Raw genomic sequence first — 11,254 nt, 5'->3', positions numbered from 1 at the left:
TAATACATAAGGGGGGATATGATCTCCATGTATAATACATAAGGGGGGGATATGATATCCATGTATTATACATAAGGGGGATATGATCTCCATGTATAATACATAAGGGAGTATATGATCACCATGTATAATACATAAGGAAGGATATGATCTCCATGTATAATACATAAGGGGGGGATGTGATCACCATATATAATACATAAGGAGGGGATATGATCTCCATGTATAATACATAAGGGGGGATATGATCTCCATGTATAATACGTAAGGGGGATATGATCACCATGTATAATACATAAGGGGGGATATGATCTCCATGTATAATACATAGGGGGGATATGATCTCCACGTATAATACATAAGGGGGGGATATGATCTCCATGTATAATACATAAGGGGGGATATGATATCCATGTACAATACATAAGGGGGGATATGATCTCCATGTATAATACATAGGGGGGATATGATCTCCACGTATAATACATAAGGGGGGATATGATCTCCATGTATAATACATAAGGGGGGATATGATCACCATGTATAATACATAAGAGGGGATATGATCTCCATGTATAATACATAAGGGGGGATATGATCTCCATGTATAATACATAAGTGGGGGATATGATCTTCATGTATAATACATAGGGGGGATATGATCTCCATGTATAATACATAGGGGGGATATGATCTCCGTGTATAATACATAAGGGGGGATGTGATCTCTGTGTATATTACATAAGGGGGGATATGATCTCCATGTATAATACATAAGGGGGATGTCATCTCCTTGTATATTACATAAGGGGGATGTGATCTCCGTGTATAATACATAAGGGGGGATGTGATCTCCATGTATAATACATAAGGGGGGGGATATGATCTCCATGTATAATACATAAGGGGGGATATGATCTCCATGTATAATACATAAGGGGGGGGATATGATCTCCATGTATAATACATAAGGGGGATATGATCTCCATGTATAATACATAAGGGAGGATGTGATCTCCGTGTAAAATACATAAGAGGGTATGTCATCTCCGTGTATAATACATAAGGGGGGATGTGATCTCCGTGTATAATACATAAGGGTGATGTGATCTCCGTGTATAATACATAAGGGGGGGTGTGATCTCCGTGTATAATACAAAAGGGGGGATGTGATCTCCGTGTATAATACATAAGGGTGATGTGATCTCCGTGTATAATACATAAGGGGGGGTGTGATCAACATGTATAATACATAAGGGGGGGATATGATCTCCATGTATAATACATAAGGGGGATATGATCACCATGTATAATACATAAGGGGGATATGATCTCCATGTATAATACATAAGGGGGATATGATCTCCATGTATAATACATAATACATAAGGGGGATATGATATCCATGTATAATACATAAAGGGGATATGATCTCCATGTATAATACATAATACATAAGGGGGATATGATCTCCATGTATAATACATAAGGGGGGATATGATCTCCATGTATAATACATAAGGGGGGATATGATCTCCATGTATAATACATAAGGGGGGATATGATCTCCATGTATAATACATAAGGGGGGATATGATCTCCATGTATAATACATAAGGGGTGGATATGATCTCCATGTATAATACATAAGGGGGATATGATCACCATGTATAATACATAAGGGGGGATATGATCTCCATGTATAATACATAAGGGGAGATATGATCTCCATGTATAATACGTAAGGGGGATATGATCACCATGTATAATACATAAGGGGGGATATGATCTCCATGTATAAAACATAGGGGGATATGATCTCCACGCATAATACATAAGGGGGGGATATGATCTCCATGTATAATACATGGGGGGGATATGATATCCATGTACAATACATAAGGGGGGGATATGATCTCCATGTATAATACATAGTGGGGATATGATCTCCACGTATAATACATAAGGGGGGATATGATCTCCATGTATAATACATAAGGGGGGATATGATCACCATGTATAATACATAGGGGGGATATGATCTCCATGTATGATACAAAAGGGGGGATATGATCTCCATGTATAATACATAAGTGGAGGATATGATCTTCATGTATAATACATAGGGGGGATATTATCTCCGTGTATAATACATAAGGGGGGATGTGATCTCCATGTATAATACATAAGGGGGATGTCATCTCCGTGTATATTACATAAGGGGGATGTGATCTCCGTGTATAATACATAAGGGGGGATGTGATCTCCGTGTATAATACATAAGGGGGGGATATGATATCCATGTATAATACATAAGGGGGGATATGATCTCCATGTATAATACATAAGGGGGGGGATATGATCTCCATGTATAATACATAAGGGGGATATGATCTCCATGTATAATACATAAGGGAGGATGTGATCTCCGTGTATAATACATAAGGGGGGATGTGATCTCCATGTATAATACATAAGAGGGGATATGATCTCCATGTATAATACATAAGGGGGGATATGATCTCCATGTATAATACATAAGGGGGATATGATCTTCATGTATAATACATAAGGGGGATATGATCTCCATGTATAATACATAAGGGGGGATATGATCTCCAAGTATAATAAATAAGGGGGATATGATCTCCGTGTATAATACACAAGGGGGAATATGATCTCTGTGTATAATACATAAGGGGGGGGGGTGTGATCTCCGTGTATAATACATAAGGGGGGATGTGATCTCCGTGTATAATACATAAGGGTGATGTGATCTCCGTGTATAATACATAAGGGGGGGTGTGATCTCCGTGTATAATACAAAAGGGGGGATGTGATCTCCGTGTATAATACATAAGGGTGATGTGATCTCCGTGTATAATACATAAGGGGGGGTGTGATCACCATGTATAATACATAAGGGGGGGGGATATGATCTCCATGTATAATACATAAGGGGGATATGATCTCCATGTATAATACATAAGGGGGATATGATCTCCATGTATAATACATAAGGGGGGATATGATCTCCATGTATAATACATAAGGGGGGATATGATCACCATGTATAATACGTAAGGGGGGATATGATCTCCATGTATAATACATAAGGGGGGATATGATCTCCATGTATAATACATAAGGGGGGATATGATCTCCGTCTATAATACATAAGGGGGGATATGATCTTCAAGTATAATACATAAGGGGGGATATGATCTTCAAGTATAATACATAAGGGGGGATATGATCTCCGTGTATAATACATAAGGGGGGATATGATCTCCATGTATTATACATAAGGGGGATATGATCTCCATAAATAATACATAAGGGGGGATATGATCTCCAAGTATAATACATAAGGGGGGATATGATCTCTCTGTATAATACATAAGGGGGATTATGATCTCCATGTATAATACATAAGGGGGGATGTGATCTCCTTGTATAATACATAAGGGGATATGATCTCCATGTATAATACATAATACATAAGGGGGATATGATATCCATGTATAATACATAAGGGGGGATATGATCTCCATGTATAATACATAAAGGGGATATGATCTCCATGTATAATACATAAGGAGGGATATGATCTCCATGTATAATACATAAGGGGGGGATATGATCTCCATGTATAATACATAAGGGGGGATATGATCTCCATGTATAATACATAAGGGGTGGATATGATCTCCATGTATAATACATAAGGGGGATATGATCACCATGTATAATACATAAGGGGGGATATGATCTCCATGTATAATACATAAGGGAGGATGTGATCTCCGTGTATAATACATAAGGGGGGATGTGATCTCCATGTATAATACATAAGAGGGGATATGATCTCCATGTATAATACATAAGGGGGGATATGATCTCCATGTATAATACATAAGGGGGATATGATCTCCATGTATAATACATAAGGGGGGATATGATCACCATGTATAATACGTAAGGGGGGATATGATCTCCAAGTATAATACATAAGGGGGATATGATCTCCGTGTATAATACACAAGGGGGAATATGATCTCTGTGTATAATACATAAGGGGGGGGGGTGTGATCTCCGTGTAAAATACATAAGAGGGTATGTCATCTCCGTGTATAATACATAAGGGGGGATGTGATCTCCGTGTATAATACATAAGGGTGATGTGATCTCCGTGTATAATACATAAGGGGGGTGTGATCTCCGTGTATAATACAAAAGGGGGGATGTGATCTCCGTGTATAATACATAAGGGTGATGTGATCTCTGTGTATAATACATAAGGGGGGGTGTGATCAACATGTATAATACATAAGGGAGGGATATGATCTCCATGTATAATACATAAGGGGGATATGATCACCATGTATAATACATAAGGGGGATATGATCTCTATGTATAATACATAAGGGGGATATGATCTCCATGTATAATACATAAAGGGGATATGATCTCCATGTATAATACATAATACATAAGGGGGATATGATCTCCATGTATAATACATAAGGGGGATATGATCTCCATGTATAATACATAATACATAAGGGGGATATGATCTCCATGTATAATACATAAGGGGGATATGATCTCCATGTATAATACATAATACATAAGGGGGATATGATCTCCATGTATAATACATAAGGAGGGATATGATCTCCATGTATAATACATAAGGGGGGATATGATCTCCATGTATAATACATAAGGGGGGATATGATCTCCATGTATAATACATAAGGGGTGGATATGATCTCCATGTATAATACATAAGGGGGATATGATCACCATGTATAATACATAAGGGGGGATATGATCTCCATGTATAATACATAAGGGGAGATATGATCTCCATGTATAATACGTAAGGGGGATATGATCACCATGTATAATACATAAGGGGGGATATGATCTCCATGTATAAAACATAGGGGGATATGATCTCCACGCATAATACATAAGGGGGGGATATGATCTCCATGTATAATACATGGGGGGGATATGATATCCATGTACAATACATAAGGGGGGGATATGATCTCCATGTATAATACATAGTGGGGATATGATCTCCACGTATAATACATAAGGGGGGATATGATCTCCATGTATAATACATAAGGGGGGATATGATCACCATGTATAATACATAGGGGGGATATGATCTCCATGTATGATACAAAAGGGGGGATATGATCTCCATGTATAATACATAAGTGGAGGATATGATCTTCATGTATAATACATAGGGGGGATATGATCTCCGTGTATAATACATAAGGGGGGATGTGATCTCCATGTATAATACATAAGGGGGATGTCATCTCCGTGTATATTACATAAGGGGGATGTGATCTCCGTGTATAATACATAAGGGGGGATGTGATCTCCGTGTATAATACATAAGGGGGGGATATGATATCCATGTATAATACATAAGGGGGGATATGATCTCCATGTATAATACATAAGGGGGGGGATATGATCTCCATGTATAATACATAAGGGGGATATGATCTCCATGTATAATACATAAGGGAGGATGTGATCTCCGTGTATAATACATAAGGGGGGATATGATCTCCATGTATAATACATAAGAGGGGATATGATCTCCATGTATAATACATAAGGGGGGATATGATCTCCATGTATAATACATAAGGGGGATATGATCTCCATGTATAATACATAAGGGGGATATGATCTCCATGTATAATACATAAGGGGGGATATGATCTCCAAGTATAATAAATAAGGGGGATATGATCTCCGTGTATAATACACAAGGGGGAATATGATCTCTGTGTATAATACATAAGGGGGGGGGGGTGTGATCTCCGTGTAAAATACATAAGAGGGTATGTCATCTCCGTGTATAATACATAAGGGGGGATGTGATCTCCGTGTATAATACATAAGGGTGATGTGATCTCCGTGTATAATACATAAGGGGGGTTGTGATCTCCGTGTATAATACAAAAGGGGGGATGTGATCTCCGTGTATAATACATAAGGGTGATGTGATCTCCGTGTATAATACATAAGGGGGGGTGTGATCACCATGTATAATACATAAGGGGGGGGGATATGATCTCCATGTATAATACATAAGGGGGATATGATCTCCATGTATAATACATAAGGGGGATATGATCTCCATGTATAATACATAAGGGGGGATATGATCTCCATGTATAATACATAAGGGGGGGATATGATCACCATGTATAATACGTAAGGGGGGATATGATCTCCATGTATAATACATAAGGGGGGATATGATCTCCATGTATAATACATAAGGGGGGATATGATCTCCGTCTATAATACATAAGGGGGGATATGATCTTCAAGTATAATACATAAGGGGGGATATGATCTCCGTGTATAATACATAAGGGGGGATATGATCTCCATGTATTATACATAAGGGGGATATGATCTCCATGTATAATACATAAGGGGGGATATGATCTCCAAGTATAATACATAAGGGGGGATATGATCTCTGTGTATAATACATAAGGGGGATTATGATCTCCATGTATAATACATAAGGGGGGATGTGATCTCCTTGTATAATACATAAGGGGATATGATCTCCATGTATAATACATAATACATAAGGGGGATATGATATCCATGTATAATACATAAGGGGGGATATGATCTCCATGTATAATACATAAAGGGGATATGATCTCCATGTATAATACATAAGGAGGGATATGATCTCCATGTATAATACATAAGGGGGGATATGATCTCCATGTATAATACATAAGGGGGATATGATCACCATGTATAATACATAAGGGGGGATATGATCTCCATGTATAATACATAAGGGGGGATATGATCTCCATGTATAATACATAAGGGGTGGATATGATCTCCATGTATAATACATAAGGGGGATATGATCACCATGTATAATACATAAGGGGGGATATGATCTCCATGTATAATACATAAGGGGAGATATGATCTCCATGTATAATACGTAAGGGGGATATGATCACCATGTATAATACATAAGGGGGGATATGATCTCCATGTATAATACATAGGGGGGATATGATATCCATGTACAATACATAAGGGGGGGATATGATCTCCATGTATAATACATAGGGGGGATATGATCTCCACGTATAATACATAAGGGGGGATATGATCTCCATGTATAATACATAAGGGGGGATATGATCACCATGTATAATACATAAGGGGGGATATGATCTCCATGTATAATACATAAGTGGGGGATATGATCTTCATGTATAATACATAGGGGGGATATGATCTCCATGTATAATACATAGGGGGGATATGATCTCCGTGTATAATACATAAGGGGGGATGTGATCTCCGTGTATATTACATAAGGGGGGATATGATCTCCATGTATAATACATAAGGGGGATGTCATCTCCGTGTATATTACATAAGGGGGATGTGATCTCCGTGTATAATACATAAGGGGGGATGTGATCTCCATGTATAATACATAAGGGGGGGATATGATCTCCATGTATAATACATAAGGGGGGATATGATCTCCATGTATAATACATAAGGGGGGGGGATATGATCTCCATGTATAATACATAAGGGGATATGATCTCCATGTATAATACATAATATATAAGGGGGATATGATATCCATGTAAAATACATAAGGGGGGATATGATCTCCATGTATAATACATAAAGGGGATATGATCTCCATGTATAATACATAAGGAGGGATATGATCTCCATGTATAATACATAATACATAAGGGGGGATATGATCTCCGTGTATAATACATAAGGGGGGATGTGATCTCCTTGTATAATACATAATACATAAGGGGGATATGATATCCATGTATAATACATAATACATAAGGGGGATATGATATCCATGTATAATACATAAGGGGGGATATGATCTCCATGTATAATACATAAAGGGGATATGATCTCCATGTATAATACATAAGGAGGGATATGATCTCCATGTATAATACATAAGGGGGGGATATGATCTCCATGTATAATACATAAGGGGGGATATGATCTCCATGTATAATACATAAGGGGTGGATATGATCTCCATGTATAATACATAAGGAGGGATATGATCTCCATGTATAATACATAAGGGGGGGATATGATCTCCATGTATAATACATAAGGGGGGATATGATCTCCATGTATAATACATAAGGGGTGGATATGATCTCCATGTATAATACATAAGGGGGATATGATCACCATGTATAATACATAAGGGGGGATATGATCTCCATGTATAATACATAAGGGGAGATATGATCTCCATGTATAATACGTAAGGGGGATATGATCACCATGTATAATACATAAGGGGGGATATGATCTCCATGTATAATACATAGGGGGGATATGATCTCCACGTATAATACATAAGGGGGGGATATGATCTCCATGTATAATACATGGGGGGGATATGATATCCATGTACAATACATAAGGGGGGGATATGATCTCCATGTATAATACATAGGGGGGATATGATCTCCACGTATAATACATAAGGGGGGATATGATCTCCATGTATAATACATAAGGGGGGATATGATCACCATGTATAATACATAAGGGGGGATATGATCTCCATGTATAATACATAGGGGGGATATGATCTCCATGTATAATACATAAGGGGGATATGATCTCCATGTATAATACATAAGGGGGATATGATCTCCATGTATAATATATAAGTGGGGGATATGATCTTCATGTATAATACATAGGGGGGATATGATCTCCATGTATAATACATAGGGGTATATGATCTCCGTGTATAATACATAAGGGGGGATGTGATCTCCGTGTATATTACATAAGGGGGGTTATGATCTCCATGTATAATACATAAGGGGGATGTCATCTCCGTGTATATTACATAAGGGGGATGTGATCTCTGTGTATAATACATAAGGGGGGATGTGATCTCCATGTATAATACATAAGGGGGGGGATATGATCTCCATGTATAATACATAAGGGGGGATATGATCTCCATGTATAATACATAAGGGGGGGGATATGATCTCCATGTATAATACATAAGGGGGATATGATCTCCATGTATAATACATAAGGGAGGATGTGATCTCCGTGTATAATACATAAGGGGGGATGTGATCTCCATGTATAATACATAAGAGGGGATATGATCTCCATGTATAATACATAAGGGGGATATGATCTACATGTATAATACATAAGGGGGGATATGATCTCCAAGTATAATACATAAGGGGGATATGATCTCCGTGTATAATACACAAGGGGGAATATGATCTCTGTGTATAATACATAAGGGGGGGGTGTGATCTCCGTGTAAAATACATAAGAGGGTATGTCATCTCCGTGTATAATACATAAGGGGGGATGTGATCTCCGTGTATAATACATAAGGGTGATGTGATCTCCGTGTATAATACATAAGGGGGGTGTGATCACCATGTATAATACATAAGGGGGGGGATATGATCTCCATGTATAATACATAAGGGGGATATGATCACCATGTATAATACATAAGGGGGATATGATCTCCATGTATAATACATAAGGGGGGATATGATCTCTATGTATAATACATAAGGGGGGATATGATCTCCATGTATAATACATAAGGGGGGATATGATCTCCATGTATAATACATAAGGGGGGATATGATCACCATGTATAATACGTAAGGGGGGATATGATCTCCGTGTATAATACATAAGGGGGGATATGATCTCCATGTATAATACATAAGGGGGATATGATCTCCATGTATAATACATAAGGGGGGATATGATCTCCAAGTATAATACATAAGGGGGGATATGATCTCTGTGTATAATACATAAGGGGGAATATGATCTCCGTGTGTAATACATAAGGGTTGATGTGATCTCCTTGTATAATACATAAGGGGGGATATGATCTCCAAGTATAATACATAAGGGGGGATATGATCTCCATGTATAATACATAAGGGGGGATATGATCTCCATGTATAATACATAAGGGGGGATATGTTCTCCGTGTATAATACATAAGGGGAGATATGATCACCATGTATAATACATAAGGCGGGTATATGATCACCATGTATAATACGTAAGGGGGGATATGATCTCCATGTATAATACATAAGGGGGAATATGATCTCCGTGTATATTACATAAGGGGGGTTGTGATCTCCGTGTATAATACATAAGGGGGGATGTGATCTCCGTGTATAATACATAAGGGGGATGTGATCTCAGTGTATAATACATAAGGGGGGGTGTGATCTCCGTGTATAATACATAAGGGGGGATGTGATCACCATGTATAATACATAAGGGGGGGATATGATATCAATGTATAATACATAAGGGGGGATATGATCACCATATATAATACATAAGGGGGGATATGATCTCCATGTATAATACATAAGGGGGGATATGATCACCATGTATAATACATAAGGGGGGATATGATCACCATGTATAATACATAAGGGGGGATATGATCACCATGTATAATACATAGCGGGGATATGATCTCCACGAATAATACATAAGGGGGGGATATGATCTCCATGTATAATACATAGGGGGGATATGATATCCATGTACAATACATAAGGGGGGATATGATCTCCACGTATAATACATAAGGGGGTATATGATCTCCATGTATAATACATAAGGGGGATATGATCTCCATGTATAATACATAGGGGGGATATGATCTCCATGTATAATACATAAGGGGGGATATGATCTCCATGTATATTACATAGGGGGGATATGATCTCCATGTATAATACATAAGTGGGGGATATGATCTCCATGTATAATACATAGGGGGGATATGATCTCCATGTATAATACATAAGGGGGGATATGATCTCCATGTATAATACATAGGGGGGATATGATATCCATGTACAATACATAAGGGGGGATATGATCTCCACGTATAATACATAAGGGGGGATATGATCTCCATGTATAATACATAAGGGGGGATATGATCTCCATGTATAATACATAAGGGGGGATATGATCTCCATGTATAATACATAGGGGGGATATGATCTCCATGTATAATACATAAGGGGGGATATGATCTCCATGTATATTACATAGGGGGGATATGATCTCCATGTATAATACATAAGTGGGGGATATGATCTCCATGTA

This window comes from Staurois parvus, unplaced genomic scaffold (assembly GCF_062004578.1).
Source record: "Staurois parvus isolate SC_StPar_1 unplaced genomic scaffold, SC_StPar_1.0 ptg001144l, whole genome shotgun sequence".
Classification (NCBI taxonomy): Eukaryota; Metazoa; Chordata; class Amphibia; order Anura; family Ranidae; genus Staurois; species Staurois parvus.
The sequence above is the reverse complement of the archived record's forward strand: the minus strand, read 5'-3'. Positions refer to the sequence as shown.